Raw genomic sequence first — 16,412 nt, forward strand, 5'->3', positions numbered from 1 at the left:
GGTTCCCCCTAGCACAGAGCCTTCGCGCCTTGCGGGACGGAGGGGGATCCTGTGAGAGAGAGGCTGGGAGGCTCAGGGCGGGAGGGGCCGTTGGCTTCTAGGGGGAGCAAGCTGGGAAAGGGAGCAGCCGGGTGCAGCACCCATCAGGGTGACGTAATGACCACACAGCACAGTGATGTAATTAGCAACTGGGGTGAAGTCCCCGTGGGCTGGCCTAATCAATTGTGTGGAAATTGGGTCAGGAGTTTTATGAGGTTGCGCTGGGTCACCTAAAATACCATCACATCGGCAGCCTGCTGCTTCTGCCCTTAGCCTTGTTCCAGCCTTCTGTTACAATGGGTTGGAAGTTAGGTTCGAGTTTTCTAATTAGAGCCTACAGGAAAATACATTCTCAAACACTGGAGGTTATTGTTTCCGTTGTGGTACCCTACGATAATTACATTCCTGAGGAGAAACCAAGTTGGAACTTGAAATGTAGCTAGTGAGGTCATGGAGGGTCAGGCTAGCAAAGGCCTGGGTGGAAATGGTGCCAGCTGGGCCACTTGGTTCAGGATTGCCTGCACTTGATTGCACTCTCTGCCAGTGAGAAAAACTCCTCTTCCAGGAACTTGCCTTACAGTTCATTTAAACGCCTGTGTTCCTTTGGTGGAAGAGCTTTCGTTCAAAAGTTGTTCTAAAACATGATGGCCCACTTAAAAAATATTATTCAAGTCCTTCTTTGGCACTCATATGGGGCACTTTGATTGCCATGAGAGAACTCTATGCATGCACACACGCAGATGGGTGAGGTTTATTACAGCCAACTCTGGGGCTCAGACTGGTGACCAATTTTTGTTCCTTCCCCTCCAAAAGCTGTTTGACAGCTTATGCAAGGAGGAGTTCATTTTTGTTTCTGGGGTTGGTGCGGTGCTGAGATCCAGAAACAGACTTGATGGCCGTTTATTTATTCCAAAGCTGGTCTTCCTGGGGTTGAACAGTCATGTGGACAAGGAGCTCAGTGCTTTGACTTCTGCATGGCTAATGGAAGTCTGGTAGGTGATGTCAAGACATGACATTTTTCTAAATCTGATATTGTTCCCAACAATGACACTGATTCCTATAGGCTGTCCTAATCCAAAGCAGCTAGCGGCCTGTGTTACTTTTGCCCAGGCAAATGCAGTTTTGCTTATTTTATTGTGACTTTTATAGAAATGGAAGAATAATAAATATAGATAGAAGCAGACTCTATAATTTCGGGGGGTTCTTTTTGGTCTCAAATAGTTTTCCAAAATCAAAAAGAATTAAAAAAATAGTTTTCCATCTGTTTATGAACACACATACAAGGTATGTGTTCAGTGTAACTGATTATTAGGAATATGAAATAAGAGTTGCGCTTGCCTAAGTAAATGAAAAAGATCCCTAAACAAAAGCAAAAAATTAATTTTATAATGTGTTTTGAACGATTGGAGTAGCTCAGAACTTCTTGTGAATTAGGGCAAAAATGGAAGTTAAGTCTTGGGTTTGGAGTAAATTGCTGCTGTCCCCCCCCCCCCCCCAACCATAGCCACTCCCTAACCCAGAGCAGGGGCCATCTTCATTTCACTCTGCATGCTCTGGGAAAATGACAGCTGAACAAAGTGTGTCTGTAGTCGATTGGCTTGGGCTCATGCTGTCCTGGATATCTTTCTATCTATCTATTTAGATATAAATGTATATATCTATATATATGTGTATATATAGACATATACATATATATGTATATATACATATAGATATATAGATATATACATATATACACAGATATATATATGTGTATATATATGTATATATCTCTATATATTTGCCAAGTAACTTAGAGAATTTAAGAAATTAGGTCATTGTGACTACTGTCTTTCAGAATAAGCAACCTGCCAAGAGGTCTCTGAGTTTCTTTGAGTGCTTTGTTTAAAATTGGAATAATGTAAATGGTATGTGTTACATTTGTTAGACTTGAAAGGCAATGTATTTTGGTGGATTAAGTAGAACCTTGAAAGATGGTGGCAACCGACCCTGTAAGTGGAGCTAGCAGAAGAATCCTATTCAGTCTTTTGGGAGTTGAGGGCTTTATCAACCAGAAATCAGAGACTTCAGGATCGACAAGGGACACTTCTGCCTCTTTGACTAGGAAAGGACGAGAGTGTGACTTGGGGAAGGTCACTGGTAGTTTAGCGGTAGACCTTGGACTGTTTCTGTCTACTTACAGAGTTTTCCTTCCCTCCCATCCCCTCCTTTTCCCCGTGTCACTTCCCTAGACAAGCTGTATGTTTTATGGGAAACAGAATCTGAACATCTGAGCTTTCAAAAGCCTTTTGTTGAGCCGGCGCCGTGGCTCAATAGGCTAATCCTCCACCTTGCGGCGCCGGCACACCGGGTTCTAGTCCCGGTCGGGGCGCCGGATTCTGTCCCGGTTGCCCCTCTTCCAGGCCAGCTCTCTGCTATGGCCAGGGAGTGCAGTGGAGGATGGCCCAGGTGCTTGGGCCCTGCACCCCATGGGAGACCAGGAAAAGCACCTGGATCCTGGCTCCTGCCATCGGATCAGCACGGTGCGCCGGCTGCAGCGGCGGCCATTGGAGGGTGAACCAACGGCAAAGGAAGACCTTTCTCTCTCTGTCTCTCTCTCTCACTGTCCACTCTGCCTGTCAAAAAAAAAAAAAAAAAAAAAGCCTTTTGTTGTTTTCTCCTGTAAGATTGTTTCAGGCATATGATGCAATCACATCCTGGGACCTCCCAAAATTACCTTTTCTGAGTATTCACAGCTTTCTTGGTGTCCAGCCATTCCTTTAGGGTAATATGTAACGATGGAAAAACACAAGGCCTCTGAGCACTGCTGCTTCTCTGATGTTCCTGGATCAGCTTGGGATGCATAGATGTGGAGCTCTACCCATTCTGGCACACTGACTTTCCACATTGATCCCATTCATTTTTTTAAAAATTTGTGGCTATGCATGCTTTTTGTACATAAATCAGAAAATGGAGAATTATAAAGAAGAAATGATCTAGCTTCAGATAAATTTTCCATCTTTATTCTTTTTTTAAAAGATCTATTTATTTATTTGAATGGCAGAGTCATAGAGAGAGAGAGAGAGAGCGAGAGAGAGAGATCTTCTATCCACTGGTTCACTCCCCGGATGGCTGCAATAGCCGGACTGGGTCAAGCTGAAGCCAGTACCAAGGAGCTTCTTCTGTGTCTCCTACATGCGTGCAGGGGCCCAAACACTTGGGCCATCTTCTGCTGCTTTCCCAGATGCATTACCAGAGAGCTGGATCAGAAGTAGAGCAGCAGGAACTTGAACTGGTGCCCATGTGGGATGCTGGCATCGCAGGTGGCAGCTTTACCAGCTATGCCACAGCACCTGCCCTGCTATTCACTTCTTAAACAAAGACTGTTTAACATTGCCAAAGCCCTGAGCCTGTAACCTATATTAATGCTTTGCCTAAAAGTTGACCTTATCTATATTATATGTGATTCCTAAAGTTGCAAATCCATGGGCCACATTTATGTAATTCTACTTCTATAAAATGAGTCATCACCCTATGTGTTAAGGTTGGATTTTAGGTTTGCACATTGGGGTCTGCTGTCAGGATTTCTGGGCCAATCAAAAGATGATATGTCCAGCACCAAAGTCAATGGATTTCTTCTTAGTCTCTACCAGTTGTTTTGCATTCATGTCACCTTTGAGTTTGTTCATATTTGCATCAGGACTTTCTTAAACACTTTTTTCTGGTGTTTCTAATTGCTTTTTCATGTGTTTATGTACTGTTTGTCTTTATTATGCTCTCAGAAGTTTTCTAGACAACTCACTCCATCTCTTCCATCAACTCTCCCTGAGCTTTGCGTTCAGCTTCCCTCATCTTGCTGTGCTGTTCTGCGTTGACTGCTCTTCAGGCTCCCAGCAGAGTTGTCATCCTGTCCTCCTGGGACGGCTCTCCAGGGCTGAAAGTGCTGTTTCCTTTTCCCATGTCTTCTTTCTTGGTTCATGCCCTCATTTTGCCACAGGCCATGCTGTAGTAACCTCTTAAGGAATGCTTTTGAGAGATAAATTTTTGAAATCATTTTCCATCTAAACGTATTTGCTTTAAAAGTTGTTCTCATTTTCCTTAAAAGAGGAAGTGATCCTGGCTTGTTTTTTTCTCTTTACCATTGGATGACAGGATCAGGGAGCTATTTTCATGAAGGGCCTTTTGTCATTCAAAATATGTTGTCTGCTACCTCAGTTTCCTTATGTGTAAAATGAGAATAGTAATACTTATCTCAGGGTGGCTTGAAAGATTAGATGAGATAACGCATTTACAGCATCTGCCACATAATAGATGCTTGGGACAAGTTAGTTCTTGCCTTCCCTTCCCCTCTCTCAACTCACGGACATGGTTCACTTGGCCAAAATCAGATGCAAAAACCGTGGCAGTAGTGTAGGTGGTTTTCTTTCTTTCTTTTTTTTTTAAGATTTATTTAATTATTTGAAAGGCAGAATTACAGAGAGGGAGAGACAAAGTGGGAGAGATCTTCCATCTGCTGGTTCACTCTCCAGATAGCTGCAACAGCTATGCTTGGGCCAGGCTAAATCCAGGAACCAGGAGCTTCTTGAGGGTCTCCCACGTGGGTGCAGGGGCCCAAACACTTGGACCATCTTCTGCTGCAATCCCAGGCACATTAGCAGGGAGCTGGATTGGATGTGGAGCAGCTGGGGCTTGAACTGTTGCCCATATGGTATGCTGGCATTGCAGGTGATGGTTTTACCAAGTATGCCACAATGTCAGTTCTGGGTAGGGTGATATTCAACTCCTGATTATAAGTATGGCTCTGAATGACAGTCTGGATCTGTCTGGAATTAAAATTTGCTTTTTAAATGTAAAGTAAAGATTTCCTGTTTTAAGAAAACCTACATGGAAATGTCCCCCATGGGTGCCCTGTCACTTGGGCGTCTTGAGCAGAGGGTGCCCATCCTCAGGAGTGTCTACTTTTTGTTGTTTGGAACCTTCCTTGTAACTTCTAGTTGGGTCATTTTTGTGCCTGAGATGGGGGAGTGGACAGCGGTGGAGAAGGGGGAGACAAGAGGGTGGGAGGGAAGGTAGTTGACATTTGCTGATGACCTGCTCTTTGCCAGACAAGGCTGTGAGCTGAGTCAGCGCTTCCCGAAGAGATAGCACCGAATCACATGCCCGTGGAAACGTTTTTCACAACCCTAGGTGGTTGTGTACGTCGTCTCCCTTTAACCCTCCCAGTGGCCCTGTGAAAAGGTACATGTTATTATCTCATTTTACTGTTGAGGAGACTGAGGCTCAATGAGGTTGAGTAAATGTTCCGGGGTCACATAACAGGTGAGTGGCAGAAATGGGATTTGAATTGCGTGATTCTAAAACCTGTGTTCCTACCCTCACGCCATGCTGTCTCACGCCAATTATGTGCTCATAATTAGCCCCTGTAATTAAATATTCTTGGTGACCAGATAACTCTGGAGTGGTGGATGGACCATTAGCATCTGCTTCTGAACTGAGCCTGAGTGATCCTATTTGGAGCTCTTGTTGATGATGATGAGATGATGATGATGAGAAACCAAGCAAACCAGAAACGGGTAATATACCTTCAGTGAGTGCCTATTTATATATTTTATTCTCATCAAGATTTCCACCAAATAAATCCACATCTTGTGGCAGTAAACACAGACGTGACAGGAAGGGTGGATGACGGAGGTCCCCATCCATCTCAGCTGATGGCAGGAGAGGGTGCTTTGCTGGGGACTTGTTGACAGTGCTAATTAGAACATGTTGGTAGTTTCAAGAAGAAAGACAGCAATGTTGCTGCTAAACTGCTTTTATAATTGCAGCAACTGAAAATACATGGGGATCTTGAAAAGTTTTTGGAAAATGTATATTATGAGAAAACTATCCATGGATTTCAAAAATTTTTTTTCCACAAAAAAAATCTTTTAATTTCATTTTCCCACAAACTTATTGGCAAACCCTTGTACAGTGTGGTAGAGATCTGAGGCAGCGTTGAGTCTGTTTGCTGACAAACTCAGTTCAGACTTAGAGAATTTGCAACCTTGAATCTCAGCTCTTTCTTCCCCTTCCTACCTGAGTTAAACACCTAACCAGAGGCAGGGGTTACGGAATCAGCCAATCTAGGGGGCAGTTTTTTTCTTTTTTAAGAGTGATTTGGGAGAATGAGGACCCAGTAATTAGCTCATCATCCGAGGGCTAATTCTGAGAGGATGGCTCTTCTGCTCACTGTGGGGCACCATGAAGACTTTCTTGCGTGGAAATATTGGTAAAGCAGTGTTTTCCACAGTGTATTCTTTGAAACTCTTGTGGGTTCAGATGTTTTGTGAACAAAGAATTCCTAGACCAATAGGTCTGGGGATATGTGGCATGCTCTATCTTGAAGATTCACAATATACATTGAAAATACAAAAGTTCCTTTTTGGAAGAACTATTTTCGTTTAACCTAGTATTTCACAAACATGTTTGAATGAATTCTGAATGTTTTTATTTTAACCATCATCTGTTAGAACACACATAGGGGCCGGCGCCGCGGCTCACTAGGCTAATCCTCCGCCTTGCGGCGCCGACACACCGGGTTCTAGTCCCGGTCGGGGCGCCAGATTCTGTCCCGGTTGCCCCTCTTCCAGGTCAGCCCTCTGCTGTGGCCAGGGAGTGCAGTGGAGGATGGCCCAAGTGCTTGAGCCCCGCACCCCATGGGAGACCAGGAGAAGCACCTGGCTCCTGCCATCGGGTCAGTGCGGTGCGCCGGCTGCAGCGCGCCAGCCCTGGCGGCCATTGGAGGGTGAACCAACGGCAAAGGAAGACCTTTCTCTCTGTCTCTTCTCTCTCACTGTCCACTCTGCCTGTCCAAAAAAAAAAAACAAAAAACAAAAAACAAAACAAACAAAAAAAAAACCCACCACACATAGGGATGTTCTACAGAACACACTTTGGGAAATCTTTTTGTGAACTTCATTATTATTTTTAGAGTTGGACTTTCATGTTTGAGGCTATTTAAAGTTTTTCTTTTCAGTGTGCTTTATGTGTATTTGTTGTATTTTCAAATATTTATTTGAAAGGCAGTTGCAGAGAGAGGGGGAGTGGGAAAGATGGAGAGATCTTCCATCTGCTGGTTCACTCCCCAAATGGCCACAACAGCTGGGGCTAGGCTGGACTGAATCCAGGAGCCAAGAACTCCATTTAGATCTCCCATGTGGATACCAAGGACTCAAATACTTGGACTGTTATCTGCTTCTTCCCAGGTGTATCAACATGGAGCTGGATTGGAAGTGAAGTAATTCAGACACTCTGACATGCTATGTGGGCATTGTAAGTGGTATATTAACCCATTGTGTCACAACACCAGCCCCTTCATTTATATTTTTTTATTTATAGTCAACTACCAAAGCATACAAATATGTGAGATGCTAAGATTGTAGCAGTAAGAAATGACTCAAGGGGCCAACGTAGTGGCATACTGGGTTAAGCTGCCTTATATGACGCCAGTATCTCATAGGGGGACCAGTTTGAGTCCCCATTTCTCCACTTCCAATCCAGCTCCCTGCTAATTTGCCTGGGAAAGCAGAACATGGCCCAAGAGCTTGGGCCCCTGCACCCACATGAGAGACCTAGAAGAAACTCCTGTTTCCTGGCTTCAGCCTGGCCCCACCCGGGCTGTTGGAGCTGTTTGGGGTGTGAACCAGAGGATGGAAGATCGCTTTGTCTTCTCTCTCTAACTCTGCCTTTCAAATTAATTAATTAATTAATCTGGAAAAAAAAAAAAGAAGTGGCTCTAAATATCATACAAGTGGGGTGTAGAGGAGAAAACCAACAATTATAGTCCAGTAGCAGTGTAATAGTATCATAATCCTAAGGGAATGCCATTCTCAAGTACGGCAGACTCCTATGAGGAATTCCAGTGTGGGAGCTTGCAAGGCAAATGACTAAAAAAGAGAAAAAAAAAAAATCCCAACATTTCTTCCTTGTCAAGTACCTACCGTGGGCCAGGCACTGTGCTTGGATGACACAATATCAATTAAGACAAATAACCATTTTTGCCCTCATGGAGATGACAATACAAGAAAGAGAAGTAAGAAAATGATCCAGTTATAGTACAGTACTAGTGATTGCATCACAGTCCTGATTTTAGAGACTCTACACATGCATGTGAATGTGTGTTTATGTGTGTGTGTTGCATGAGAGAGGAAGACAGAGAAGAACACATCAAATATTGGTGATTTCTGAAATTATGGATGATATTTGTTGCCTGATTTCTACATTTCTGGAGAGAATAGGCCTTGTACTACAGTAAACAAGTATTTCTCCTTATATCAGTGTGGGGTTGTAAAGAATGTAAGGGAAAGCAAGCAAGCAAGCAAACAGCAAGTGAGGCTTGAAGGTGGAATTGGCCAGGTATGGGGCTGTGTAAGTGGCAGCTCAGTGTCTGACAACTGGGTTTCATGGTACTAAATGGGTGTTCTTTGGGAGCTGCTTGGGTGTTTCTTACTTTGAAATGAACTGAACACAGCAGTTGCTCAAATCTCAACGAAAATCGGCACAAAAGTCCCCTGAGGATAAAAAACAGGCTAGTGACAAATCGTGGGTGACATAGATTTCTTTCGCCTTGTTCTTAGTTGCATGTGCTCCTTCCTGGGCTTTAGCCTTTAGTCAGTGTCCCGTGGAGACGCAGCAATGATGAATAAGAAAGGAAAAGATGATGTTCGCCTGCTCAGCGTGAAGGAATGTGCACTGAGTGCGCAGGGCCGTGCCGGGCGCAGTACACACCTGTGCAGGGTCATGCCTGTCTTTATTCCAGGTTTAGGCGCTCATGGGGGCTGCCCTTTCCTGAAAGATCTGGAGCTGATTCAGCTAATTGACAGTGAAAAGTCCTTGAAGCCCCCTGAGTGCTAGAATCGTGTGTGCGAGGAAGTGCGGGATTGACCTGTCACCTCAAGCAGCCGGCAGGCTCTCTGGGGAGAGAAGAGGAACCCAGATAAAACTAGCTAACAGCTGGTTCCAACCTGTGTGGTGCTGCAGCCTCCAGCAGCTGCACCCGGCAGGGGTGGCTTGGGAGCCCTCTTGAGGTGTGCCCTAAGTCAGTCATTTTATTATGGTTACAGGTCCGAAACGTGTAACCGTGCTGAACAGAAGTTTGTTTCTCCCACTGGCTGTGTTCCCTCCAGCCTGGAACTTGGCACAAGCCGATGCCTGTGCCTAGAACATTATTTCCCTGCTTTTGGTCTGGTTAACACCATTGCTGCTTTTAGGCAAGGGCTTCTGGCCTGCCACAGGCTCTACTTTTAGATGCTCTTGCTACCTCTGCCATAGCTCCCTGAGTTTCAAAGCCATAGCACTGGTCCCCACGCGGACAAGAATGGTGTTTGTTTTGCTTGATGTTGTAAAACCTGGATGTGATGCATGACACACAGTAGGTATTTAATAAGGAAGAGATCCTGTAATTTTTCTTTGTAAATATTTATTTATTTATTAGAAAAGCGAGTAACAGAGAGAAGGAGAGATCTTCTGTCTGGTGGTTCACTCCTTAAATGTCCAGATTGAAGCTAGGAACCTGAAACTCCATCTGATTCTCCCACATGGATGGCAGAGACCCAAGCACTGGGCTGTTATTTGCTTTCCCAGGTGCATTAGTAGGAAGCTGGATTGGAAGTCGAGCAGCCGGAACTGGAACCAACACTGATATGGGATGCTAGCACCAGAAACAGTGGCTTTACCCACTGTGTCACAATGCTGGTCCTAAAATCGTGTGATTTTTCTTTTCTTTTCTTTTTTTTTTTTTTTTTTTGAAGATTTATTTTTACTTATTTGAAAGAGTTACAGAGAGAGAAGTCTTCCATCAGCTGGTTCACTCTCCAAATGGCCACAATGGCTGGAGCTGAGCTTATCCAAAGCCAGGAGCCAGGAGCTTTTTCCGGGTCTCCCACGTGGGTGCAGGGCCCTAAGGACTTGGGCCATCTTCTGCTGGAACATAAGAGGAGCAGCTGGGACTCGAACCAGCGTCCATATGGGATGCTGGTGCTTCAGGCCAGGGCTTCAGCCCAGTGCACTACAGCACCAGCCCCGGCCCCTCTCCCCTCTTTTTTGGCCATCTTTTGGTCATTTGCCTTGCAAGCTTACACACTGGAATTTCTGATAGAAATCTGCTGTGCTTGAGAATGTAATCGCATCATGTCTGTGCTCCTTGGACTGACAGTTTAGAATGGAAGTTCCAATTTTGGGATCGCAGAAGGTTCAATGTTCAGAGAAGTCTCGGTAAAGGAGGTAGGACATAGATGGAGTCCTGAAAAATGGGAGAGATGTAGTGGGTAAGCAGTCAGCCCTTCCTGGAAAGAGGGAATGGAAAGAAATGCAGTGTCTGAAGTGATGAGGGTGCGTTTTTCGGGCCAAGGAGAGTCTGACTTGTCTGGGTTAAAAGATAAGTGCTGACTGCCAGATGACCACACATCCCAGATCCTTTTAAACCTTCTGCTGGGAAACAACCTCCCTACCTCTTGCTTTTGAAATACACCAATCCTAGCTTTATCTGAACACGGCGTAGGAGTCCATCAGTGTCCCCTGTGTTGACATCTTACTAGTTGTTTAGAGAACCAAGCATTTTATACTGACTTAAAAGATTGTGAGAATGATTGAGCCTTTCGCAACAATTCCCCTACCCATCTGCCATAACTTCAGCTTAGTAAATGTAGCCTTTGCTCTCCACGGCTGTGGGGTACCAGCTTAACCCTTGACTCAAGGCCTGCCCCCACTGAATCTGCCATGTCTGCTTATAAATGAATAACTTTTGAGTCTAGTTCCAAGAATACTGTCATGTGGCTTTTGGATAGTTTCTCTGAGTTTGAGCAACTGGGCACAGACGAAATTAAGATTCTGAAATCACAGTCCTCCTTACCAAGGCCCACGGAGGCCCTGTCCCCAGACCATGCCTCGCCTGAGCAGCCAGTGGCCTCCCTCTCCAGTACATGCTTTCTAAACTCACAAGTTAGTGCCTGCAGATGGCCTCTGAAAATTAAAAGAAAGAAATTTTTTGAGTTAGTCATAAACAAAGCAATTAAATAGCACAAAACATACACTGTGAGAAATCTTTCTTTTATCCCGTCCCTTCTCCCAGTGCCCCCTCCAGAGCCAAGGTTTCTTTCTTTCTGTTTTTGTTTTGTTTTATTTATCTGTTGGAAAGTCAGAGTTACACAGAGACAGGAGAGTCAGAGAGAGAGAGAGAGAGAGGTCTTCCATCCACTCCCCAGTTGGCTTCAACGGCCAGAGCTAAGCCCATCTGAAGCCAGGAGCCAAGAACTTTTTCGGGGTCTCCCATGTGGGTGCAGGAGCCCAAGGACGTGGGCCATCTTCTCCTGTTTTCTTAAGCCAGAGGAGAGAGCTGGATGGGAAGTGGAGCAGCCAGGACTCGAATGGGCACCCATATAGGATGCTGGCACTGCAGGTGATGGCTGTACTCGCTACACCACAGCGCTGGCCCCTAGGGTTTCTTTCTGTCTTTCCTGAGAAATTGAGTATAAGCATGTATGTCTGTATGTAGTAAATGCGTGTGTCCACCTAGACCATTTTCAGTACAGTACACATGGTCGTGAGCTGTTCACATTCTTCAGGACCTCCCCTTTTTTCCCTAATTATATCATGGAGCCCATTAATCTTCTGTACATAAGTATCTGCTTTACTTCTTTTTTTTTTTTTTCAAAAAAAAACTGGTTCTCTACTGTCCAACATTAAATTTGCTTCTGATTTTCTCTTTTTAATGCTGAAGATCACAGATGCCCAAATACCAATGGAGGGAGCAAAATGGGGAGTAAATTCTTCTGATCTTCCTCAATAGAAGTATCTTTTTCACTAGCTTCTCTGTTAACAAATTTGTCTGTTGTCTACTATCAGGAGTCTGCTTATCTTACTCAAGGGTGTTACACAGGTCTGGCCAATGGATGCCCAGAGTGGTTGGCATGCAAGTGTGAAGTGGGTGCTCATATATCAGTGCTACTCAAATTGTGGTCCCTGGGCTGAATCGGTACGCAGCTGTAACTGGCTCCCGAAGGGCTGGGTTATAGACATCAGAGTGTTTGGCAAAATGGCATTGCCGTGACATTCGAGCTCCTGATCAGTGGAATTGTCTTGTGAAACAGGGTATTTTGGGTGTGTCAGACTTGCGTGCTGAGTCACATGTGGTCTGAGCTGTGTACATCGCATCCACGACAGGACTGTCTTGACAGAACGGCTGTTCACCAAACTATCAGGCAGTTTGAAAAGCGCTGATCTGTTTCTCCCTCCCTCCCTCCTCCTTCCCCTCCCTCTCTTCCTTCCTCTTTTCCATCTTTTTACCAATCATTTTATTTTTCCATCCATCTTTATGACTATTTTACCTGTCAAATCAAGCAATCAATTAACCACACCTATCATTAATTTTAGACTAACCAGTCTAAGAAGTTGAATAATAAGTGTCAATATGAAATCAAACTGTACAGCATAGAGATTGTACTTTATCTGTTTTTGAGTACTTAGCACATCTTATGTCTTTGACCCCTACACTAACTCTGTCTCAGAAAAAAGCTTTGGCATACCTCAATTTTGAGCACTCCAGTTACATCCAGTTTCTGTTCTTTAGAGTGCCCAGCCTGCAAGCTTGCCAGCCACAGACTCAGGAATCAAAACACAGTGATGGGGAAAAAAATACACGTACTCGATTGTTTATTTAAAAAATATTCCTTTGTGATGGCTTTTCTGAAAATATTAAGATATGGTATATTTGCCTGTGAAAGACGTTTCAAAGATTGAGGGAGCAACTGTAATAAAACATCCAAAAGCAGACAATGCAAGAAATGATGAATATAACTAAAATGAACAACAGTACTTTTAGTGACTAGGTTTTATTTGGTGGGCTGTTAAAAATTCTGGCTTTTGGGGCTGGCACTGTGGCGCAGTGGGTTAACGCCCTGGCCTGAAGTGCTGGCATCCCATATGGGCGTCGGTTCTGTCCCGGCTATTCCTCTTTGATCCAGCTCTCTGCTGTGGCCTGGGATAGCGGTGGAAGATGGCCCAAGTCCTTGGGCCCCTGCACCCGCGTGGGAGACCGGGAAGAAGCTCCTGGCTCCTGGCTTCAGAACGGCTCAGCTCCGGCAGTTGCAGCCAATTAGGGAGTGAACCATCGGATGGAAGACCTCTCTCTCTCTCTGTCTCTACCTCTGTCTGTAACTCTGACTTTCAAATAAATAAAATAGATCTTTAAAAAAAATTCTGGCTTTTGTAATAAAAGTAATACACAGTAATAAAAAAGTTCAAACAGAACTGAAGGCTACAAAGTGAAGCGTTAACCCCGCCACCCTGACTCGGCTTCCTGAGGTTATTCCTCAAAACTAACCACTGTTGACTGTGTATCCTCTAAGGATCTATAATGTGTGTGTGTGGGTGTGTGTGTGTGGATTAAATTCTGGAGAACTTGGAGGTGACGTGGTGCAGCAGGTCAAGCCACCGCCTGGGAAAGCCGAGGAGGATGACCCAAGCCCAGGGGCCTTTCCACCCATGTGAGAGACCTGGATGAGGTTCCAGGCTCCTGGCTTCAGCCTGGATGAGCTCTGCAGCCATTTGAGAACTGAACCAGGTGATGGACGATCTCCCTCTCTCTCTGTAAATCTGCCTCGTAAATAAGTAGATAAATCTTTAAAAAAATTCTGGAGGATTGGATGTGACGACTGATGAGGAGTCTCCGGGTAAAAGGCCTTGTTGGAGAAATTGTTGTTCAGAAGCTGGGATTTGGTTTTGTGGATCAGGAAATTTATGTATTTGGGGCTCCAAAACTAATCAGATTTTAAATTTTTTACTTATTATTGAGATGCAGGATTAGGGGGCCAAGAGAGAGAGAGAGAGAGAGAGAGAAAAGGATGTCTCCCACGTGATGATTCATTCCCTGAATGGCTACAGCAGCTGGGGCTCAACCAGGCCGAAGCTGGGAGCCAGGGACACAATTCACGTCTCCCATGTGGGTGCAGGAGCCCAACTACTTGAGCCATTGCTGCTGCCGCGAGGAGCTGGAGCCGGGCATTTAACTGAGTTGCTGTGATATGGGATGCAACTGGGTCCTAACTGCTCTGTTAAATGATTGCTCCTGGGGGTACAAATTTTACTTTCAGGGTCCTCAGAACTCATCAGCAGTGACTGAAATAGTCTCCATTCTGGAGTGAAGCCACTCACCAGAGTGATTTATGTATTGGAAAGTTGCTTTTGTAGGCCGGGAGAAAAGGAGTGAAATCATTTGAGAGGATTACATCAGGGTAGTGAGAGAAAGAGGTGAAGGAAGATTTGCAAATTGCTGGCTGTAAAATGACACAATGATGGTACCTCTGATTGTAGTAAGCAGTGCTGAGAGGGCTGGAAGCGGTGGAGAAGGTTGTCAACACGCTGAATTGGAGATGATTTTAAGATATCCAAAGGAGTTACCTGGTGGGAGGTGGGTACTGTATAATGAAGGGGCTTCAAAAAGCTCATGAAGTGAGTGGGCAATAGATGCAGGTTCCCTCGCAGCTTGGGATACTTGTACCCCATATCAGAGTCCCTGGGTTCAAGTCCTGGCTCCACGTCTGATCCAGCTTCCTGCTGATGTGACTCCCAATAGGCAGCAGCTCATGGCTCAAGTACTTACATGGGTCCCTGCCACCCATGTAAGAGACTCAGACTGAGTTCCTGGCTCTTCGCTTCAGATTTCTCTCTCTCTCTACCTTAAATATATATATATATATATACACACATATACATATATATATATAAACTGTTCATGGAAAATGTGTATTATGAAAAAACTGTTCTTGGATTTCACAGTTTTTTTACACCAAAATAAACATACCTTTTTAAAAAATATTTTTATCTATTTATTTGAAAAAGAGGGAGAGAGAGGGGAGATCTTCCATATGCTGGCTCATTCCCCAAATAGCCAAAACAACCAGGGCTGGGCCAAATTGAAGCCAGGAACTCCATCTGGGTCTCCCACCTGGGTGGCAGGGTCCCAAGCACTTGGGGCGTCTTCCACTATTTTCCCAGAAGCATTAGTATGGAGCTGGATTGCAAGTGGAACAGCCAGGACTCCAACCGAGGTTCTGATATGGGATTATGGCATTGCAGCAGCTGCTTAACCTACTGTGTCTCATTATTGGCCCCAAACTTATCTTTTAATACCACTTTTCCAACAACTTTCTGAAGCCCCCTCATATATTTGTAAGATTAGTCAAATGCACTTAAGGGGGGGCCCGTACTGTGGTATAGTAAGCTAAGCTTCCGGCCTGGGAAAGCAGTAGAAGATGGCCCAAGTGTATGGGCCTCTGCACCCACGTGGGAGACCTGGAGGAAGCTCCAGGCTCCTGGCTTTGGATTGGCCCAGCTCCAGCCATTGTGGCCATCTCTCCCTCTCTCTGTCTGTAACTCTCTCAAAGAAATAAATAAAATCTTTAAAAAAAAAAAATGCAGATACGGGTGAGATCCTTTTGAGAGAGGTTATCTCCATGGTGTCTTCCACAGTGGCTGCACCAGTTTACATTCCCACCAGCAGTGGATTAGGATAGCTTTTTTTCCACATCCTCGTCAGCATTTGTTGTGAAATCAGTGTTTTATAACTGAGATACGTTATAAGACTTGGGTAAAAATATTAGTCTAATTGATGTGATAATTACTTGCCATGAAGAAAATCAGACTCTGCTCTTAGCTGTGGCAAAGTCTTTGTCACAGTTGGTAGCACATGGGACTGCTACTACCAGGACTCATTATACAGCCATAAAAATAGCAGATTATATTTGGAGAATACCAGTTAAAACTTTATGGCTTAGAATATTAAGTAACTAGTTTTCAGGAAAGTGTGTATCTTTCCTCTCTTTGCTAGAACTGATTTGGATACTTGGAAAGGGGGTTCTGGGATTAATGCTGGTAAATTCTCTAGGCCGCTTTGCCCTTTCCCAGCATAGGTAAATAAAGTGCTTGATGATGTCATGCTGGTTAGAGTTTGAGACCAAATACGTGTTGTAGTTAAAGCCTGATTGTGTTTAAAAGGCTGTTCTGCGGCGTTTTGCTGATTGCAGCACCTGGGAGCCTAGTTACAGGTTTGGAATTTGTATATACCATCTGCGTTTTGTAGCAAGGCTAACAATCATAAAAGAGGCGGTGAACTTCATTGCTGGTTAAAAGATTAATTATGTTTTCTAAAGACACATTTTCTAGTGCAGTCGTCCTCACTTCCATGGACCCTTGTTTTGGGTTCTATGAAGGATAAGCCTGTGTATATGGACCTTTGGCAACTACGGGTTCTTCTTGCATAGTCATATCATCCAATGTATAGTTCCCTGTTTGTGCATTTTCACATAAAATGCAACAGAAATCTGTATTGCAGAACATCCTGAGGGAAAAGACAGGCATGG

At 44.5% G+C, this 16,412-nt stretch overlaps 1 protein-coding gene across 4 annotated transcripts in view; it reads left to right on the plus strand.

Annotated features, from left to right (window-relative positions):
- The window catches only part of WWTR1 (WW domain containing transcription regulator 1), a 148,573-nt gene that overhangs the window by 1,436 nt on the left and 130,725 nt on the right, over positions 1–16,412 (plus strand). The window lies entirely within an intron of this gene.

The sequence above is a fragment of the Oryctolagus cuniculus genome, chromosome 4 (assembly GCF_964237555.1).
Source record: "Oryctolagus cuniculus chromosome 4, mOryCun1.1, whole genome shotgun sequence".
Taxonomy (NCBI): domain Eukaryota; kingdom Metazoa; phylum Chordata; class Mammalia; order Lagomorpha; family Leporidae; genus Oryctolagus; species Oryctolagus cuniculus.